This window comes from Crassostrea angulata, chromosome 7 (assembly GCF_025612915.1).
Source record: "Crassostrea angulata isolate pt1a10 chromosome 7, ASM2561291v2, whole genome shotgun sequence".
In the NCBI taxonomy this organism is placed as follows: Eukaryota; Metazoa; Mollusca; class Bivalvia; order Ostreida; family Ostreidae; genus Magallana; species Magallana angulata.
In genome coordinates, this window is record NC_069117.1 from 10,634,401 (window position 1) to 10,646,916 (window position 12,516).

Sequence of the window (12,516 nt, forward strand, 5' to 3'; positions counted from 1 at the left end):
ATAATTGAACTGATTATTGTTTTCATTCTTTGAGCAATGCAGCCTGACCCTATTTTATAAACTACGTTTAATAAAGAGACTGGCCTCCAATTTTTCATGTAAAATTTACTTTTTCCATCTTTTGGTATGCAGGTGATTATACCCTGCTTTTGTGTAACAGATAACTCCCCTAGATTGTATCCGTGATTTATTGATCTAATAACAAAGTCTCCTAAGTATTTCCAAAAGACTTTAAAGAACTCTGTAGTGAAACTGTCACTTCCAGGACTCTCATTATTCGACATTTTTTTCAATACATGAGAGTCTTCATTCTAAGTTATTTCACCTTCAAGGGTATTTCTTTGAGTATCGCTTAATTTAATTATTCAGAGTCTGATTCTAGAATCTCATTTAAATCATAGTCTTGAAATTCACCCTTGTTTTGATATAGATTTCTATAATAATTTTCTATCTCTAACAGGATTTCCTTTTGTCCATTAATTTCTTCGGAACAATCTTCTTTTATTAATTTTGGGACAATTTTATTTACAAAATTTCTATTCTCAAGATTAAGAAAGTAACTTATTGGTTTCTCTCCTTCACAGGTCCATTTAGCTCTTGATCTTACTAGACTTCCCATGAGTTTGTGATTTCTGATATTTTCTAATTCTTTCTTTTTAAAATTAACTGTTTGAATGTTTTCTTCATACTTTTCCTCCAGCTGTTTTATTTGGTTTATAAAAAATTTCTCCTTTTCGTTATTTTTCTTTTTGGCATAGCTAGAATATGATATACATTTGCCCCTGATTTCCATTAATAGTGTTTCAAGAAAGAGCTGGTCATTGACAGTGAATTGAATTTCATCATTTGGAATTTTGTCAATAGATGCATTGTTATATACAGGTACTGCATAATTTTGTTTTATTTCTTGTATTTTTTTATTAACAACATATAGGAATTCCTTATCATATGAAAGTGCATTATTGAACTTCCATAAACCTTTTCCATGTGTAAATTCATTGAGTTTTAGACTAAGGAGTACTGGTGAATGATCTGACTTATAACTTGCTATGATTTCACTTTCTTGTGACATACATAGAAGGGTATTTGATATTAAAAAGAAATCTAGTCTTGCTTGTTTAAGAGGGGTTGGTTTACGCCATGTATACCTTTTCTTATCAGGGTGAGCTCCTCTAAAAATATCAATAAGATTGAATTGATTTATTTTTTCTATTACTTTATCTCTTGCATTAGGATTGTTAAGATGAAGATAATTGTAATAATCCATATCGGGATCCATAATAAGATTAAAATCACCAACAACTATTCTGTCTTTATTTCCTATTTCACTTACAATTAACTAAATTACTATTAATGTACATCAGTACATTAGCAAGAAACAGCCAAATCGTTTCATTTGGGAATTTAAAACTGCCATCATCCTGATTATTTCGTGCATTCCGTGATTTTGTTTATAGGTCAATGTAGGTTTCGACCAATCGATAAACTGGGCATGTTGACTTCAGTCTGGCTTTTTCTATTGAGCTATGAATTAACTTTAAGTTTTCGTAAGAAATAGAAAAAATCATACTCGGTAGAAGTAAATATAAATCTATTATGTTAAATGAAAAAGCTAAGTCAAAAGCCTTCGTATTCTTTGATTGACCCTCGTATCTTTCTAAAAAATCATGTAACATTGCATTAATTATATTGACGTTCTGTCTCTTCGTCGGAAACTCGCCATTGATTACGCTACATTTCTTGTGCATAGAAAAACGCGTTATCAATCGTGGGTTTCCGTAGATTGCTCTTCGTAACTTGCGCTTTGATCCTTTGCTCGAAGATAGAAAAGTACTCAAACGTGGGCTTTTGGACGACAGTATTTACGTAATTGGACAACAAGCGCATAAAAAAGGTATTAAAAATTCAGTACATGCATTTAAAGTTTACTTCATTGAAGTTTAGTAATGTTATTCGGGTTTACCAAATAATTGTATGACAAAAAGCCCAACACCGGAGACGCCTGCAATGGTTGAAAATCTCAGTCTTAATAAGAATTGGATCCATGTCTCTAAACTCTTCCATCTCTATTGTCTGGTCACCAAAAATGTGTAAAATAATTGTTAGCTAAAAATGTCTAAACCAAACATCGATTTAAATACATTAGAGTTACATACCATTTTAATATTTGGAACATGATTAACATTTGTTAATATCAGTAGGTGATGAATTAGCGAGTCTAAAATTATGACTCGATATGTCCATGAAAAGGTAAGTTTTTTTTAATATTCAAAACAATGAACCAAATTAATTCAGAAAAAATTAACTGAGAATTCAAGTATTTTCTTTTGTCCAAATCAAATATGAAACTTAGACATGGTATGAAGTAATAAATGACGCAACTCAAGTTTCCAAATGAATAACGATTTTACATGACAACGGTGCGAAAAACCATCGTTTTAAGATGAGCCACTTTTTTTTAACACAATGTATATACAATATACAGTGAGTTTGAATATGCTTTCTAACAACTTACAAGGTTCTCGCTCTATTTCAAATAATGTACAGTTCTCATATACATAATATATGGAACAAGAAAGGTTATTTAAGTAACTTTTCATTTATAGGATTCCAAATCAGGCCCCGAGGTTAAAAAACTTTCTTGATTACGATCTCATACTCCAAATCGTACTCCGTGCTCCAAAGCGTACTCGTACTCAAGGTATCGGGGTTATAAAACTTTTTCATACTCATACTCCGGCTGAGTACAAAACGGCGATTTTCTGAGTAAGATTTGGAGCTTTCTCAAAGTCGTACTCAAGACATTTAATCTAAATAAAATGTAGTGCAAACATATAATATTGTTCATATTGTAATGTTGCTGTATTATACGCTATAATTTAATCATAATTACATATGTACATGTATATGAATTAAAATGGAAAGTTTTTACAATTTCATCAATGACATATCTATAGATATAATGAAGGTGAATTTAAGAGTAAGGGCGAGCTCAACCAAGATTATCAAAATAACTTTTAGATATTCTGCTTTATAAATTAATGTACTTATACATTGTACATGTAAATCTACGTACAAAATTATTTCATTGAATATCTCGACTTTTTAAGAATTCTGTTTTTAGTCAAATACGACCCATACTCCCCATCATTTAAAACCAAGAAATCAATGTACATGTACCGTTATTAATCAATTTTTATCGGTGCACTTGCGGGGTCCCTTCTTTGATTACAGTGAGAATGTACGTAGGTTAGTTCTAAACATTACAAAGGATGGTGGATGCATAAAAGTATAACACTTTCTATTACTTACTTACTCATCATTTATCATTTATGTTGCATTCCACAAACCTTGGAAATGGAAACATTTTATAGAATAAGCGTTAAATCAGTGGCGGATTTAATGAGGGCGCACCCGGCGCCCCCTAAAATTGTCAAAATAAAGTTAAATCATATTCCTTCTTGCAAAGAAAATGTACAACTTGCGAGTCTTTTTTTTGTTGTTGAAAACTTGGGGGATTTCTCTACATTAGACTGATTTCAATGGTGTAATATGAAGAAAACCCGTGTGTTCAATGTTATAACGTACATAGAAAGCCCATTTTAGTTACGCTGTCCTTGTGTTATCTTTTATAACATATATACTAGCTGGGCAAAATTGTTCACCGGGCCAGAATAAGATTGTTCATATACTTTATAAATGCTTATTGATTCAATGTAATATTGACTTTTTTAAGAACCATGGATTAATTGTATACATTTGGTTTCCGTATACCAGTAGACAGCTAGAGAGTTTGCATCATATCATGGACGAGACCACGGTTATGAAAGCTCCTTTTCTTTTCCGTATAGCTTTATTTTATCGACAGGAAACTTATCCTTTTTCAGTTTTGTAACCTTTACTCTAGTTTGCTGAATATAATACGCTTGGGACTACTTCGTGTTACCATTGTAGATTATTATGCCTTCTGTCAGTTTGTCACTATATACTCAATACTCATCTATTTTCGCATCGTATACAAAGGATTTATATAGCGTAAGCATACTATGTTATAGAAATAGAGCACGGCAAATGTTTTCAAAGCGCCGACAGCGGGTTTCGAACTCATTCCAGCTTAGAGCCCAACGCGCTATTTTAGCCGATAATGTTATCGGCGGTATTTATATATATAAAACGTAGATATATATTCAACTTACATCAAGCAATTAAACTTATTAATTTTTTTAAAAACACTTCATTATTGACGGTAATTTTAAAGTTAAAGTTTCTGATAAACTTTTGAATATATTGATTGAACAGTTTTCAAAGAAATTCTACATGAGAATTACAAAAACGCTTTTTGAAATGACGTTTGATAAAGAATGTACAAGAAAAAGAAATCAATGAAATTTCGTCTGCTAAACATTTCGAGTTTTCTCGGTAAGGTCAAACGTCTCTCATTTCTTGAAAGAACATGAACCTTTGTTGACTTTTTATTGTACAACAAATTGTTAGTTAAATAAACAATCAAATCAATTGATTAATTTGAAGAAAAAAACCCCAAAACAAACGCTTGCTTTTCCGGTGATTATTTTTAGGGACTAACGTTATAGTCAACACTCAAACGTCACAGCTACTTAGTTTATTCAACAGTCGGCATAATAATGATTTCAGCCTCCGGCTCTATGTATCTATGTATCAAACCCTGACTACTATTTAGGCTTAGTACATGCACAACACAACACTATTATATAAATGTTGTAGAATGGTGTATTGTTAATTATACTGTATTTTCATTTGTCCCTTCCTCGTTCTCGAAGACGGTATATCATATTCATCGGTGTTAACAAATTATCAACGAATTATAATTTTGAATTAAAAAAAAAGAAAACGGAAAGTTCTTTTTCTTTTTATTTAAGCCTTCTTAAAACCTCAGTATGATATGGTTTGGTTCCTGCATGCATAATTCGCCTGGAATTAGTCTGGAAGTTTTAGAGACATTGTATCATTTGTATCGTATGCTGTGGAGTTTAAGTTTTCGGTCATTAATAACAGACATGACACCATTGACCATTCGTCTCCTCAATTGATAGCTTTTCCTGCTTTGTTTCGCTCCAAATACGGTTGAATTTATCGAATTTTTGGGGAAAATGTATTAACACGTATCAAAAACTTATTCATTATTTATTAATAATTTAAAAAGGAGAGTCTTTCAAATATTCATTTTATCAGTATTGTAAAAACAATTTTAAATAGATTAGAAGTCATGTTTTCAGTTAAGATTAATCAACTTTTAAAACCGAGACAAAAAGAACGAAAGACACGTTTAAGCTATTAGGGGAAAGATAAATTAGAAAAAGTATTTGTAGCTCTGTAATCAATTTAGATTACGACAACATGTTACCCTGTTCATCTATGATTTTCTGAAGTTAAGTGTTTTTAAACTACTCTGTTTCCTTAGCTATCTCTACATGACTCGAGTTATTACGATTTGCAAATAGTACAGGTGCAAATGACAACCTACAATTAAAAACAAAACATAAAATACGTGAAGGTATATAAATATGGTTTATAATTATATTTTAGGAATACAGAGATTCTATCATCAGGTATGTGAACATTTTTTGAAGATAAGGGGACAATGCACAGTGTTGAAGATGCATATTTGTTGTTTTTCACATGCTTTGAAACCAAAAAAAATATTTAAAAACAAAAAACTTATTTTCATTACTGTTGAGTGCAATTCGAGAGAAAATAAAAAAAAATATTTGGTTAGATTTTTTCCCATAATTAAATGATTTAGAATTGAGTTTTAAAATGCATACTTGCTTTAATGTGGTCAACATACCCTATCCGTGAAAAAAAAATGTATTTGCAGAACAATACATATTTAATTTAAGATAATCCAGGTAGATGTCTTCCTATATATCCCATATACATCATTACTGAGAAAACTTTAATATTCGTGAAAGGTCAGTCACTTGCATTTCAAATTATCAACGTAATAAAGAGATGGTTTTTGCAAATATTCACCGACATATTTGTATAAATTTCAAGTTACTTTTTACAATATCTAAATAAAACATGTGCTGCCCAAAGACGTCAATGTAAAATTCTATGTACAATTACTTAGAGCAGATGGTTTTTTTGACAATTTCTTTGGGGGAGTATTTTTATTCTATAACACCGTCAAAATGATATCATGATGAAGAATATCGGACCATTAATAGATACAAAATGTGATCGCTCTACATTGATATGATAACAATCATTATTACTCAGATGAATTATTAAGATGATTGAATTTAATCTTTTATCGTTTTACAGAATGTTCATCGCTCTACTTTTCGCTGTCAGCATCGCAGTGTATGGAGTTGCAGGGAAATCTCCTCTGAAAGTAGCTCAGTGTTTTCTATGCTTGATTTATTTATATAGTATGTCAAATATGACGCTGGATTTTTACGATCAGACTATGATGCATCTACAGTAAGGCCAGATTGTCTGACCTTTATAATACTTCTTGTGTTTAACCGTTAAACACGGCTCAGACTATATTAAACTCGAGAAGCAGAGATTTTTTTATAAATATATTGAAAAATATTCAAAGTTTGGTGGTAAAACATTTCCAAATTCTTTTACTATAAAGTTTATAAATCGTAGCAAAAAAAAATAACAATGCTAAGATCCCACTGTCGTATGATCTGTTACAAACACTACGGTTGTAAGAACGTAACTTATCTTGGAAATTCTCTATAATATTAGGGTTAGGTACGGGATGATCTATGAGTCTATATGTTCTTAAGCGAATTGATATGGGCTTTGATACGATAGACATATTTCAGTGCGTATCAAAGCCGGTGATATGCAATTTCTTGAGCTTTGATGCAATACTATCACGATAGATACTTTGCAGGGACGCAGTCTGTCCAATTCAAGATGGAAGATGGTCTCAAACTGAGCTACGATTACTCGACAACAAATCTAATTAGCCCGACTGACCCTATTGGCACGTCGCAGCTGAATGCAGTATGGTGCTTGTTTCCCGTAAGATTAATTCATATCAACATGATTATTGGGGGGGGGGGGGGGGTTAAATGCGATGTGTTTAGTAACGATACATTGCGACCTGATACGATGATAGCAACTAATTACGATTAAAAATTTGTTGTGTTGATCGTGAAAAAAAAAATGACTCAAAAACTGATCCACGATTAAGGCGAATGCCACAGCATACATAAGATTTAATGAGAATTGATGCGATTACTAGGATAACTCTACGATCAAATCCGCGATTTTAATTGCATGCGTTGTGAATCGTGATAGTGAGAACGTAGCATTAAGAATAATTCTGTTAAAATAAGGTATTTATGGCCTTGTGCATTTGTTTGTCCACTTATGATGCTGCTGATGTTTGGATTTATCGAATATCATTTAGGGCGCCAATATTCCGTGTCATTTTGGTACGTACGATTTGAACAGCGGTGTTGAAATTTCCTTAAAAGAATTTCTGAGTGCTACATACACTGTTTGAACGCTTGGACACAAATGGTAAGTGAATTGCTTGAGGATGGTTAATCACTTTTTAACACATGGGACCCTGACATTAGTAACTCTATTTAAATGCTGTAGGATTATGGGTTTTTTTATGTTTAAACCAACATGTTACCTTCTGAATTTTTCAGGTGACGAGACTATCAGTATAGACGAATTTACTCACGTAGACCCAACTTTGGGAGATGCGGGAATCATTCCTCGTTGTCGGCGTGGTTGGTGCGTGTCTATTAAAATTGGATGCATTACTATTACTATCAGTTCTGACACGCAGAGGCCTACCCAAGCTGAGAGCGAAAAAGTTTCTTCTGAGAATTAAAAATGTGTATTAAATAAACATCAAAGAACGGAATCATTTGTTTTGAATTGCATAATAAGGAAAGTTTATGGCTAGCTACATATGTGAACTGCAAAACTCATTTTAGCGACGAAGATCAAAGTTTAAGTAAGGTTATCCAATAGCTCAAAAAGACAGACAGACAGACTTTTCAGGGTAAGATTGGTTTGACAACATAAAAGTTTAAAGGTCAGGCGCAGTTTAAAAAAAGGGAAGGGGATGAAGAGAAACTTTGTCGACATTGTGTACATTCACACATATTTTCATCGGCGGGGGTGGAAATGAGGTCGCCAAGAAACTCCGAAAGACAGAAGCCTTTGAAAAGACTTTTTAAAACAAAAATTTAATCAATTCTCCTATGCAGTTACTCTGGCAAACCGGAAGTAAAACAGTGTTTGCTCCTAAGGACAAATCATCAACGGTGACAAAACAGTTATGGGAATAATCGATAAAACCGATGTAATGTATTTTGAAGTATTGTTTTTTAAGAAAACTTACTTATAAAAACCTTAAAAATAGTCAGATTTTTTATAATACGAAAAATTTGGATATTTTTTGTAGTCGTATGTATTCCTACGCAAGAGCTCGATTACAGCGGTAGCAACAGACTGTCCAATCTAAAGATAGAACCAGTAATGGCGTTTGCTAGATCTCATTATCAATTGCTTTGATACAGTTTTCAAAAATATTTTGATTTAATTCATTCTTTGTATATTACACAACGTGGTTCATATGGGGTTTTCCGTCTATAGCTGGGAATTCTTGTCGGAAAATCTCGATAATTCATGTTAGAGAACAATGTGCATAATTATTCAAATACAGCTGAGAAACTACTTACAATGCGAAATAACATATGTTGACATCAAAATAAATAATAATCAGTAAAATCAACTCCCGTCATTACAAAGTACTTGATTAAAAGAAAAAACCGTTCAAATAGCCTTAATTTTAAATATATTTGTTTTCCTGTTAATGTATGTTTGTCTGTACAACTAATGTACGTATATTTCCTTTTTAGAAAGTTTGTACAAAAAATGGTAACCCCCCCCCCCCCCCCCCCGAAGTTGGTCAATTAAGTTAATAACTCAGCTGGGGCTTCATTCTGGATAGTCAGGAAATCCGCCATTAGATCTTCCTAATTTAGATAAAAATTTTAGCCATTAAATATTCTTTAAGAAAAATCATTCAATGTTTTAGCTATACTCACTTCCTATATCTTCTTCAAAACTCTACGTCTAAAGGAGATTTACAGTATAAAAACACCCCTTTTGTCAAATAAGGATATACAAAGTGTCTTTTTGAAATACAACTCCGAACTTAAAAGACCAATATATGCTCCAAGTATATCTTTTGTGGTGGGGGGGGGGGGGGTATTTTATAGAGAAACAAAAAAAATGATTTTATAATTAGCTTTAGATAAAACGTTAATCTATATGGTAAGATGAACGAGTTCCGTCGTTCTAAGATAATGTAAGCAAAATTAACATATTGTATAAATTGTGCCCTTCGTCTCAACAACCTCTTCATATTTTTTAATTTCAAAAATGTTAACAAATTTGCCCGCATATCTTTGGTTTCAGTAAAACCGGTGTCGGAAAATAAATAAGATTTTTGGCGAAATCCAATTTCACCAGTAATTATAAGTTGTGATAGTTATTTGCTATTCATCATTCGAATGGTATTGTCGAATTGTAAATTTTGTATTTACTGGGTGGTTGTGAAAAAAAAATGTCTAATATGATAACTAGTTTTCATATTTACGCCCAGTATAAATTTATAATGGGAATTTTATTCAAAGGACAAATTTACATCCAAAATCCCATATTTAAACCTACATCTTTGGTTAGAATGGGGCCCCGGGAAAGACCCGTTGTCAATCAGAAGGAACTGAGTTTACACAACCGTAAACAAGTATAGGTAGCCTTGTGAAAATAGCAAATTTCGAATAATACGGATAAAATTGGAGTAGTATTCAAGAGTTACGTTCTTTATTTGAAAAAAAATTTCAATCCCCTTACCGTATGGATCATTTGTACCAAGTTTGATAAAGAACCTAGTAGTTCTTTAGAAGAAGTAAAAAATGTGAGAAGTAATTTAGACAGACGGATGAGCGGACCGATGACGGACAACAGGTAACAAGAGGCCCAGGGGCCACATCGCTCACCTGAGCAACAATTGCCTTAAAGAAGGAGTCTTTTTATTATCAAACATACTTCTTATAATAAGAAATGCATGAAATTTTGACACAGTCAAACGGATCATATTACTTAATGATTCTATCAGTTTAATTAAATTTGACCTTTTTGTTTTCGGATAAAGGTCAGGTCAAGGTCACTACCTTTTTTCTCAACGTAAAGAGTGATAAAAACAAGTGTAGCTCTTTATAGTTCTGTAGACATTTGTTTAAGATTTGAAGATTCAAATCTTCAATGAAATCATAGACCATGAGAGTGTCTATCAGCTTATACTACTAAATTGGAATAAATATTTATACTAAAATTGATATTGCTTAGCCCGCATTTCCTATAATTTTCTTAAATTTTGAAGAAATTTTGATTATCTTTTTATGCTTCCAATAATAAAATATTTCTAATTTTTATGTATTATGAAGACTTTATCTAAAGATATAAATTGACAGAAAAGCTAATATATTGACCGTTTCATAAGAGAGAAAATCTGATTTTAGTGATTTTTTCACAAAAATCAATGTTTAGAATGGGCACTTTAAAAAGCTTATAAAAATGTTATTTGATAGGCAAATCATATTTTAAAAACATATTCTGAAACCCAAGTATCATATTATTAGTTCACATTAGTAAAAAAAAAATCCAACATTATTGTTATTGTTTTTAAAATGATAAAACAGACTCATTATATATATATAATCTGCTGCAATTCTGAATTGCGCAACATGTGATATTTTCCTACGCCAAAAATATTGTCCTTGTTCCATTCTAAACATTGATTACATTTTTCTATGCCAAGTTGTATGATAGTAAAAAAGAAAGAAAAATATACTATTTTAATTTCCTTTCATCTTGATTTAATGAACAATTAATCAAATTTACGTTTGACAAGTCGAAAACCAGAAAAGACTCCTTCCTTAACTCTGATCAAATTAGCATTACAATATTAAAATTGAAATATCTTGACAACTAAGTACAGTAGATCTTGCTAAAAAAATGAAAATCTGCCAATTTTTATCCACACCTTTTTTTTGGTAAATACCAAGCCCCTTTCGTTGTTATACCTCTAAGAAGATTTTCCTCTAATCCTATATACCCCCCCCCCCCCCTTTTGTGGCCCCACTTTTCTCTAGGGAATCGTGGTTTCATCAAACTTAAATCTGCATATCCTGAGCTATAACACAAAGTACTGAGTTTTGGACTGAAAACTTTCCAAGAATATTTTTAAAGATTTTCTCTATATATTCCTATGTAAAAATTCAACCCGCCATTGCGGCCCGTCCTACCCCCAAGGACCATGATTTTACAAACTTGAATTTACACTACCCGAGGATGCCTCTACACAAGTTTAAGCTTTTCTGGCCAAATAGTTTTTAAAAAGAAGATTTTAAAAGATTTTTTTCTATCTTTCCTATCTCAAAATTCATCCCCCATTGTGGCTTCACCGTACCCCGAGACTATGATTTAAACAAACTTGAATCTATACGCTCTGGGGATGCTTCCACTCAAGTTTGGGCTTTCCTGGCCTAATAGTTTTCATCAGAAGATTTTTAAAGATTTTCTCTATATATAAAAATTTATCCCCCATTGTGGCCCCGCCCTACCCCCAGGGACCATGATTTGAACAAACTTGAATCTACACTATCTAAGGATGCTTACAAGCCAATTTGAGCTTTCCTGGCCTTATAAATTAAAAAAATTGTTTTTTTAAACATTCTCTCTATATATTCCTGTATAAAAATTCATACCCCAATTGTGGCCCCACTCTACCCCAGGGGACCATGATTTAAACAAACTTGAATCTACACTATCTGAGGATGCTTCCAGTCAAATTTGAGCTTTTCTGGCCTAATAGTTTTGAGAAAAAGATTCTTAATGATTTTCTATACATATTCCTATGTAAAAATCCATTGTGGCCCCGCCATAACCCCGGGGACCATGATTTGAAAAAAACTTGAATCTTTACTATCTGAGCATGCTTCCACTGATATTTGAGCTTTCCTGGCCTAATAGTTTTTGAGAAAAAGATTTATAAAGATATTCTCTATATATTCCTATGTAAAAATCCATTCCCCCATTGTTGCCCCGCCATACCCCCAGGGACTAGGATTTGAACAAACTTGAATCTACACTACCTGAGGATGCTTTCATTTTAATTTGAGCTTTTCTGGTAAAATAGTTTTTGAGAAGAAGATTTTTAAAGATTTTCTCTATATATTCCTATGTAAAACTTGATCCCCCTATTGTAGCCCCACCCTACCCCCCAGGGACTAGGATTTGAACAAACTTGAATCTACACTACCTGAGGATGCTTTCATTTTAATTTGAGCTTACCTGGCCTAATTGTTTTTGAGAAGAAGATTTTTAAAGATTTTCTCTATATATTCCTATGTAAAACTTGATCCCCCTATTGTGGCCCCACCCTACCCACGCGGACCATGATTTGAACAAACTTGAATCTAC

General features: G+C 32.4%; 1 pseudogene; it reads left to right on the plus strand.

The window, feature by feature from the left end:
• Positions 1-6,307: 6,307 nt before the first annotated feature.
• On the plus strand, positions 6,308-7,882 carry LOC128191673 (uncharacterized; annotated as a pseudogene).
• The last annotated feature ends 4,634 nt before the right edge of the window (positions 7,883-12,516 follow it).